The following is a 9455-nucleotide window of genomic DNA, read 5'->3' as shown; positions in this document are numbered from 1 at the left end:
TACATTTTTAATTTATATATAGCGCGGGTTATTAGCTAATTATCTTTGCCTTTAGGTAGATAATTATAAGGCCCTTTAGTAGAGAGCTAAATAGGCATCTACCTCTTAGGGATATAAATAGGCAATAATAGTAATAGCAGTAGCAATAGGGGGCCTTAGCACTTTTAAAGCAACCTAAGAGATATTAGACCTTAAAAAAAAAGGTTTTTACTTTAGAATAATAGGCCTATACCTAAAAGGATATTATTATATTATTATAGGTTTTCTTAGCCTAAGAGGGGGGGGAAGGGGCTTTAGAGGGGGAATAGACTAAAGATAATAAAAATAAAAAGGGGGAGGGTAATAAAGGGAGTAAAAAGAGGGAAAAGAAAAAGGATACCTTTAATATTAAAATAATAACTATCGACTAATTTTAGCTTATAAGGCCTAAAAGATTTACTTATTTTTAGGGCTTTTTATTCTTATTATAAGATTACTATAAATATTATATAGGAGCTATATAGGGGAGTTTAATAGCTCTTTTAGTTATACTATATTAAAGGGATTAGGCAAACTAGAATTAATTAAATCAGTCGATATTAAGTATTTAATAGGCGATCGTCTATATAAAGTATAGTTTATTAAGTGCGATAGATATACTATATCGATTATAAAGTAAATTAAGGCTAGGACTAAATCTAAAAAGTATATACTTTTATTTATAATACTTTAGGCAGAAGAGAATAATATAATAAAGGTCTTTTAGGCCTTCTTTATAGTAGTAAAAAGGTAATAATATTAAAGATACTTATTAGAGGTAAAAGAAAAAGTTAAAGCTGATTTTTCCTATATAGAGTTAAATAAGTATTACTAACTTATGCTTTTATAAGCTTTTATATAATTAGGTTATTTTCGCTATAGATTAGAAGTTTAATACCCTTTCGGCCGCTAAGGTCTTATACTAAAAGCATTTTACCTTTACTATTACCTAATTATTTTACTATTAGTTATACTAATCTTTTATTAATCGCTTTTTAGCTAAGAGTTAGTTAAGATTAAGATTAAGGAATTGTTAAAATCCTATAGTAGCCTACTAGGCTGCTGGCCTAATGCCCTACTGGCTTACTGACCTTCTAGTCCTTATACCGCCTCTTGGACTTACGGTAGTCTTACCAACCTTAGGCCTTTGCCTTTACCTTAGGATTTTCAGTGGATTATTTACTGTATATCAAGTAAAGTAGGCCTTATTAAAAAGGTGTGGCATTGCTAAATTAGCGTGGTGGGCCTACTAGTGTGGTGGCGGCCTACTAGTGTGGTGGCTAGTCCACTAGTGTGGTGGGTAGTCACTAGCGTGGTGGTTAGTCACTAGCGTGGTGGCTAATTACTAGTGCGGTGGTTAGGGTGGTTGGAAAGGCTGGATATAGTGGGGCTGCTGACGTATTATATATGTGGCATAGCGAGCATTATGGGGAGCTTTCTTACTGGCTACCTTGGATGCCTAGGCCCACCCCTCCTTTGTGTATATATAGGATAGCTTTTCCCCTTCTTTCTAGATAGTTGAAGGGTAGCACAATCGAGTCTGTTAATGCACTATATGCCTCTTAACTTCTTACCTTCCCTGCGTTTTCTAGTTATCTTATATTTGCCTTGCCTTTACACTTGCCCTGCTTTATAGCACTTGTATAGTCTTAGGACTTGGTGAAAAATCTAGTATTTATACTAAGATTAGTTCACAGGTCGCAGACAGTCTTGTGCTATCTAGCTAGCTAGTAAGGCTCTGCTTTTATAGTGACCTTGAGAATTGCAATAGGTTATGAGCCCGGGTTTTTACTTTTTTATTTTTACCCTACCTTTTTGTGTTCACCCCTTAGTCTCTTTTGCTTATTAGTACTATTAATATAGCTATCCTTTGGTATCTTCGGCTTACCTATTATCACCTTTGGCTTACCCTTTATTACCTACGGTATTACCCTGCGGCAATCAATGGCGTACCTAACGGCAACTTACGGCGTAACCTCACGGCATTTTTAGCGTAACCTTACGTTATTTTCGGCGTAGCCTACGGCACCTACAGATTTTATAGTGTGATATCTACCACATTATACCACTGTATAACACCTTTATACCTAGTGCACGATACCTACTGCACTATACGGCACCTGTTATACTCTTCCACTTATAGCACTTTTGGTATGGCACTTACGGCACCCTTTTATATTACGGCACCTACGGCACCATATAAGCACCTTAAATACTAACGCTATAGTACGGACTTGCACAACGCCTACAGCATCTATATTTTTATACTGAGACCTACCGCTATATTCTGTGGTTACCTTTTATAGTAGGCTACTAGCCACTATATTTACTAGCTGTCTAGCTAGTTACTTGGCTATTTTACTAGTTATTCGACTATTTTGCTAGCTATTCAGCTAGTTATTCCTCTGTTTTTATAACTATCGGCACTATTTTTTAATGGATTTTTAAACCCTTTTTGCCTACTATGGCAGAGTCAGGATCTTATAAGGTCCCTGAATCCGATACTGAAGCTGATGTTAATGCACAACTATAGTTGGATATAGACGATATAAAATTCTAGATGAATATACTAACTGACCTTATATAGGGCCTAATTAGTAGGCAAAATAACGATTCCTAGGCTACCTAGGCTACTAATAAGAAGCCTATTAAAGCTATTGAAGCTAGACCTTCCACTAAAGCGATTACTACTAAGGATGATAATAAGGCTAACGTTATAGAAATCGACCAACCTTCTACCCCTATAAAATATAAGGGTAAAGAGCCTGTTGAAATCAGCGCCTTTTTAGCTGTATTTTGGTACTGGTCTCGCTACTGTACGACGTCTTTACGTTGAGATATCGCGGTGGCTATACCAGGCGCTATGGTGGGGCACAGCGCCCCACAACGCCGATTACAGTGGGCCACAGCGCCGGTCACGGCACCGGCACAGCGCCCCACAGCCGGCCACAGCGGCCGGTCACAGCGGGCCACAGGGCCCACAACAGGCGGCGCATTTCTACGGGATTACCAAATGGGCAAACCAGCACTTTCGGCCTTCTACATACAGTCACCCGCTACACCGGTCATTTACGGCAGACCGATATAGGGCTTCCGGCCCGTACGGCAGGCTGTTATAGGGCATCCGGCACACCGCTATAAGCCACTGGGCTTGGTTGGGTAGGCATTGGGTAGGATATTGGGCACGGTTGGGCAGACCGACTTTTCGTCGGGTTTTTCGCTATTTTTGCGGTTTTTCATTATTTTCAACCACTTTTTCAAGATGGTAGAAATATGCCCAAAATTCCCTCTTTCTAGCTAGAATAGTCACCAACAATTAGAATCAGATTTCCCTGATATCTTTGCTCTGGTCAACCCCGTGTGTGCGTTTTTAATCTTTAACCAGCTTGTTTTATTCTGCAACGCCTTGTACGCCACTGTCGGTACTTAGTATACTTTCCAACAGTGTTCTGAGTCACCATTTTGCAACAGAGCCTATTTATACTATAACGGGACTAATAACTATCACTAACTAAATTAGTGATAGGGCTATTAAAGAATTAGCTAAGACTGCCAACCGCTTTAAGGAATCTCAAAAGCTAAAAAGCCCCTATAATTTCGACTAGTAGAAGCAGGCCCTTACTATACAACTTAGGGCCTTTAAAATAGCTAATTTTATTAACGACCTTTCTATAGCAAGGCACTTCGATGAGTCTGAGTAGGCACTTCTACTACTAATGCTAAAAAATAGCTATAGTAAAGAAGCTATAGAGGCTATAGACTGGTGTAATGACCCAGAGGAAGCCTACCTTCTGCTAGTAGCCTAATATTGCCACTCACCAGAAGTATAGCGGGCATACTTATACCCTACCTTTCATACCCTTATATTTACCGGTTATAAAGGCACTTTAGAAGCTTTTAATAGCGAATTTAACAGCTATATTTCTCGCCTTAGAATCCTAGGTTTTAAAATCGACTCTTTCGACCAAATTAACTAGTATCTTTAGGCTATAGAGGGGGTATTTACCTGCTGGACTGAACGCCAACGCTCTATGATTAGGGCTTATAACGCCTAAGGTGTTATTAATAGCAGTAAATTTAACCTCTAGTATTTTATAGTTGACCTACTAGAAGAATAGCGTTCTAAAGGGTCTAATAAGGTGGCTGCTAATAATAACCCTAAGCAGCTTAAGGCTTCTAAGGACCCTAAGAAAGGGTCTACTAATACCGCTTCTACTAATAATAGCAAGAATAATTCTACTAATAATAGGAAAAAGAAGTAGCAACAGAAGAAGAAATAGGACTCTAGTAGCAATTAGCAAGATATTGAGGCCTTTATTATAGGCAACTATAATACCTAGGATACTAATATATCTTATTCTTCTTCCACTATATCTACTGAAAACCAGCCCTTAGCTATAAGCTATAGTGCTAAATCAGGCGGTAGGACCCCTAAAGATGCCCTCCTTTACGATATAGGCTCTACTTGTTATATTGTTAATGATAAGAAGCATTTTACTACTTTTCACCACTTTAAGAAGAATGATAAGCCGGTAATTACTACTGGTGGTGGCCCTATTTCCTCTACTAGTTGGGGCACAACACGATTTACTGTTCTATAGGGTATTAATCCTACTAAATGGGGTATTATAGAGCTTAAGAATGCACTATATATTCCTACCTTGGATATTAACATTATTAGCGGTGTAAAGCACTATGCCGCTAAAGGGGTACTAATTAAAAATCAGCTTTGGTCAGCAAGCCGTAAATGTATTGGCATTTTTAACTTTGAAAAATATGGCTTTTTCCTTTCACAGAAAGGAATAGATATACCACTACTACATTAACCTTGCAGCCATTATACTGTTACTAATAGTATAACAGTAGAGGTCCCCAGCCCTACTAACCCTGCTGATTATAGTGATCCTAAGGATACCACTATTACCCCTGTTCCTACTACTGCAACTAGTAAGGAACCTATAGAGGCTACTAGCCCTACTACCAACTCTCCCGCTATTACGACTAGCGAAGAGCCCGCTATTACGACTAGCGAAAATCCCGTAGTGGCTACTAGCCCTACTCCTGCCCCTGTAGCTGCTGATACAGAATATCAGAAGCTATTACAGTTAGCCGGCATTTGGCATATACGGTTAGGGCATATAGGTATTCAGCTACTTAAAAAGGCCTGTGCTAATACCCCTGGTCTACCTAACCTTAATAAGGTTAAAGATGCTGATTTTCGCTGCCTAGCCTGTATTCAGGCTAAGAAGGTTAGAAGACCTTCTAAGGATGCGATACCTAATCCAGCTAAATGCCTAGATATTATAGAAGGTGATACTTTTGCTATATCACCTATACCATATAACAAACGACCTATTGCCCTTATATTAGTGGACAGAAAATCCCGATTTCGTTGGCTTTACTTACTGCCTAATAGGGAAGGCACTATTGTATTTAAAGCATTACAGAGCTTTATATAGAGCCTACAGGTCAGATATGGTAAAACGCCTGTTGAATTCTACTATGATGGTGGAAATAAAATTAACAAAATGCTTAGTAATTGGCTTGTCGAATAGGGTATAACTTTTAATATATCTTGCCCCTATATTTACGAATAAAACGGCCTAGCTGAGCGCTCCATTAGGGTTATAGCTGATAGGCTATATGCTACTATGGCCTTGTCAAGGCTACCATCTAACCTCTGGTCTGCTGTAATTACTGGCGTTGTTATGCTAGTAAATATAACAGCTATTACTAACAGACCTTCTAGCCCCTATCAGGAGCTACTAAAGGATTATTGTCAAGGATTCGGGCTACGCCCGTATCATGCTAAGGGCAAGCTCGAGTATGCGCGCAGCATAGTGCTAAGGGGATATAGGTGTCAATTGTACCAAGTATGGTAACTTGGTACAATACGTACTCTTTTGTCTGGTCTAACGGTTAGGCAGAAGAGTAGGTTTTTATCTGGCGATATGCGCAGACACCCGCTTAGGGCCCAATTGGGCCACATCGTTACATTTATACTAAGTTACCTAAGGTTATAGGTTCGAATCCCGCATACGGTGCACGGGCTCTTCATCTGGGCTTATAGAGGACGTGCTACTAGCCTCTGGGGGGTGCGTGGTATCATATAGCCGGCTGCGGAGAGGGGAGCTATATTAAGGATTCGGGCTACGCCCGTATCATACTAAGGGCAAGCTCGAGTATACACGCAGCATAGTGCCAAGGGGATATAGGTATTAATTGTACCAAGTATGGTAACTTGGTATAATACGTACTCTTTTATCTGGTCTAACGGTCAGGCAGAAGAGTAGGTTTTTACCTGGCGATGTGCGCAGACACCCGCTTAGGGCCCAATTGGGCCATATCGTTACAATTATGACTATATTACGCCGGAGCATTACCCTGATCTTATTAACCTTAGGGCTATTGGAGCAGCTATTGAAGTGCTTATACTATACGAAAAGCGTGTAAAAAGCCGTAAATTAGCGCCCCGTATCGAGCCTGGTAGGCTCCTTGCCACTCTAGGTAATAATACTTACCTAGTCTACCTTCTAAAGAAGAAGGTTGTTACTAAAATAACTTTTATTACCTTTATTTATTAAAATGAAGGTATAGGCCCTATTTCTAATGGCCTAGAAGGAGACTTTAATAGAGGGCAAAATACAGGTTCAGAGGGGGTATCTAGCAGTAAAGAACCTGCTATTTTACTGGATGACCTTGAAAGTATTTCTGACCCTACTAACCTTACTAGTATTACTAATACTAATGCCATACTGGATGACCTAGAAAGCATGCCGGACTCCACTAATTTTACTAGCGTTATTAATACTAATGCTACCCCGGATGATATTACTAATACTAATGTTACTTTGGATTACCTTCTTAAGTCAGAAGGTATTATACTATAGTCCCCGGCTATTGTCAAGGATGACCTTATAGATATCTTTCTTAGCCTTACTCCTGCCGACCCTGCTAGCCCTACTGGCCCTATTAACCCTATTAGCCCTACTGACTTATTCCCTAATTAGGATTTATACTACCTGATATGGGATTCCTGCTATAAAGCGAAGCGTAAGCTTGCTAAAAATGCTGACGGCACGCTAAATAGCTGGAAGGATGTGCTATAAAGCCCTGAAAAAGACCTTTGGATAAAGGCCTTATTTAAGGAATTTAAGCAGTTATTGGATACTAAAGTCTTCTAATTTATTCCTAAGTCTAGCGTTCCTATTGATAGGAAAATTATACGCAATAGGCCTGTTTTTCGGGTTAAAAAGGATGCTAATAATCAGCCTATAAAATATAAGGCTAGATTAGTTATTAAGGGTTTTATATAAGTCGAAGGAAAGGATTTTTAGTATACCTATACTTCTACCTCTATCCTACCTACCTGGAGGGTTATACTGGCTTTAGCTGCTAGTAATAACTGGGAAATAGAGCAAATTGACTTTATAGGCGCTTTTCTAAATAGCGAACTTTCTGAGACCATTTATATAGATATTCCTGATGGATTCCTTAAATTTACAGAAAGTTTACTAACTAATAGCAAGCTTTGGTCTAATATATAGCGCTAACGGCTACTAACTTTACTTAAAGAAGCTGGCTTTAACCCTTCTATAAAGCAAGCTATTTTATTAAAGAAGGCCCTATATGGATTAAAATAAGCACCCCGCGAATAGCAATACCGGCTAAAAGACCTAATTTCTAGTAAAGGCTTCTTACCTTTAGCCTCTAATGCTGCCATCTTTTATAATAAGCAAACCAGCACCTTTATCGTTACTTATATTGACGATTGCCTATTAGTTGGTCTAAATATAACTTATATTAACCAGCTAAAAAGGAAATTTCATAAGGTTTATACTATAGAAGACCGCAGTCCGGCTTCCTTCTTCCTAGGTGTATAGATTATACGAAATAGGAAGGAAGGTCTATTATGGCTACACCAAGCCCAATTTATAGCAGAGGTTCTAGCTAAATTCGGCTTATAGGATACTAAACCTTAGCTTATTCTACTTTAATTAGGGATTCTAAATAAATTTAGTGGAAAAGATCTTAGCCCCACTAATTAAAGCCTTTATCAGAGCCTTACTAGCACTATAATGTGGCTTATAATGATGACTAGGCCCGACCTAGTATTTCCTACCTAATACCTCTCCCGGTTTATATCTAAGGCAACTAATGTATATCTAAATGCTGCGAAAGGCAGCTTTAGCTACCTTAAAGGCACTAAAAACCTAGCTATTTGCTTTAGTACTACTAAAAGCAACTAATAGCCTATTATAACCGCTTATTCTGATAGCGACTTTGCTGGCTATAAAGAAACCTCTAAATCCACTAGAGGCTTCTTGACTACTATTAATAGTAGTCCTATTAGCTGGCGTTCTAAGCGAGCCTCTTTAGTAGTGCTATCTACTTTAGAAGCTAAATCTGATGTATTACTTGAGACTATCCATAAGGTATAGTAGCTTTCTAACCTTTGTAAAGAGCTAGAAATTGATATTTTACGCCCTATACCGCTATATTGCGATAACTAGGGCTCTATTTTAAATTCTAACGACCCTAATCAGCATGCTCGCACTAAGTATATACTATTAAAATTCCGGTATATTAGGGAGCAAGCCTAGCTGGGCTTAGTGAAAATTACCTACTTACCTACTAATAGTATGCCTGCTGACGGCCTTACTAAGCCACTGCCGGGCCCTAAATTTACTAGGTTCCGCGAGTTACTAGGTCTTAGGGCCTGCTAACTTATACTAACATACTTTTACTAAGGTTTTTTCTTATATTTTTCCTTAGCACTTTTTACTGCATTTTCTTTTCCTATTCTTTACACGATTAGCTTACTACTACAGTAGCTAATCAGAGGGGGTATTAAAATCCTATAGTAGCCTACTAGGCTGCTGGCCTAATGCCCTACTGGCTTACTGACCTTCTAGTCCTTATACCGCCTCTTGGACTTACGGTAGTCTTACCAACCTTAGGCCTTTGCCTTTTACCTTAGGATTTTCAGTGGATTATTTACTATATATCAAGTAAGGTAGGCCTTATTAAAAAGGTGTGGTATTGCTAAATTAGCGTGGTGGGCCTACTAGTGTGGTGGCGGCCTACTAGTGTGGTGGCTAGTCTACTAGTATGGTGGGTAGTTACTAGCGTGGTGGTTAGTCACTAGCGTGGTGGCTAATTACTAGTGCGGTGGTTAGGGTGGTTGGAAAGGCTGGATATAGTGGGGCTGCTGACGTATCATATACGTGGCATAGTAAGTATTACGGGAAGCTTTCTTATTGGCTATCCTAGATGCCTGGGCCCACCCCTCCTTCGTATATATATAGGATAGCTTTCCCCCTTCTTTCTAGATAGTAGAAGGGTAGCACAATCGAGTCTGTTAATGCACTATATGCCTCTTAACTTCTTACCTTCCCTGCGTTTTCTGGTTATCTTATATTTGCCTTGCCTTTATA

Source organism: Ustilaginoidea virens, chromosome 5 (assembly GCF_000687475.1).
Source record: "Ustilaginoidea virens chromosome 5, complete sequence".
Taxonomy (NCBI): Eukaryota; Fungi; Ascomycota; class Sordariomycetes; order Hypocreales; family Clavicipitaceae; genus Ustilaginoidea; species Ustilaginoidea virens.
Note: the sequence above shows the minus strand (reverse complement) of the source record.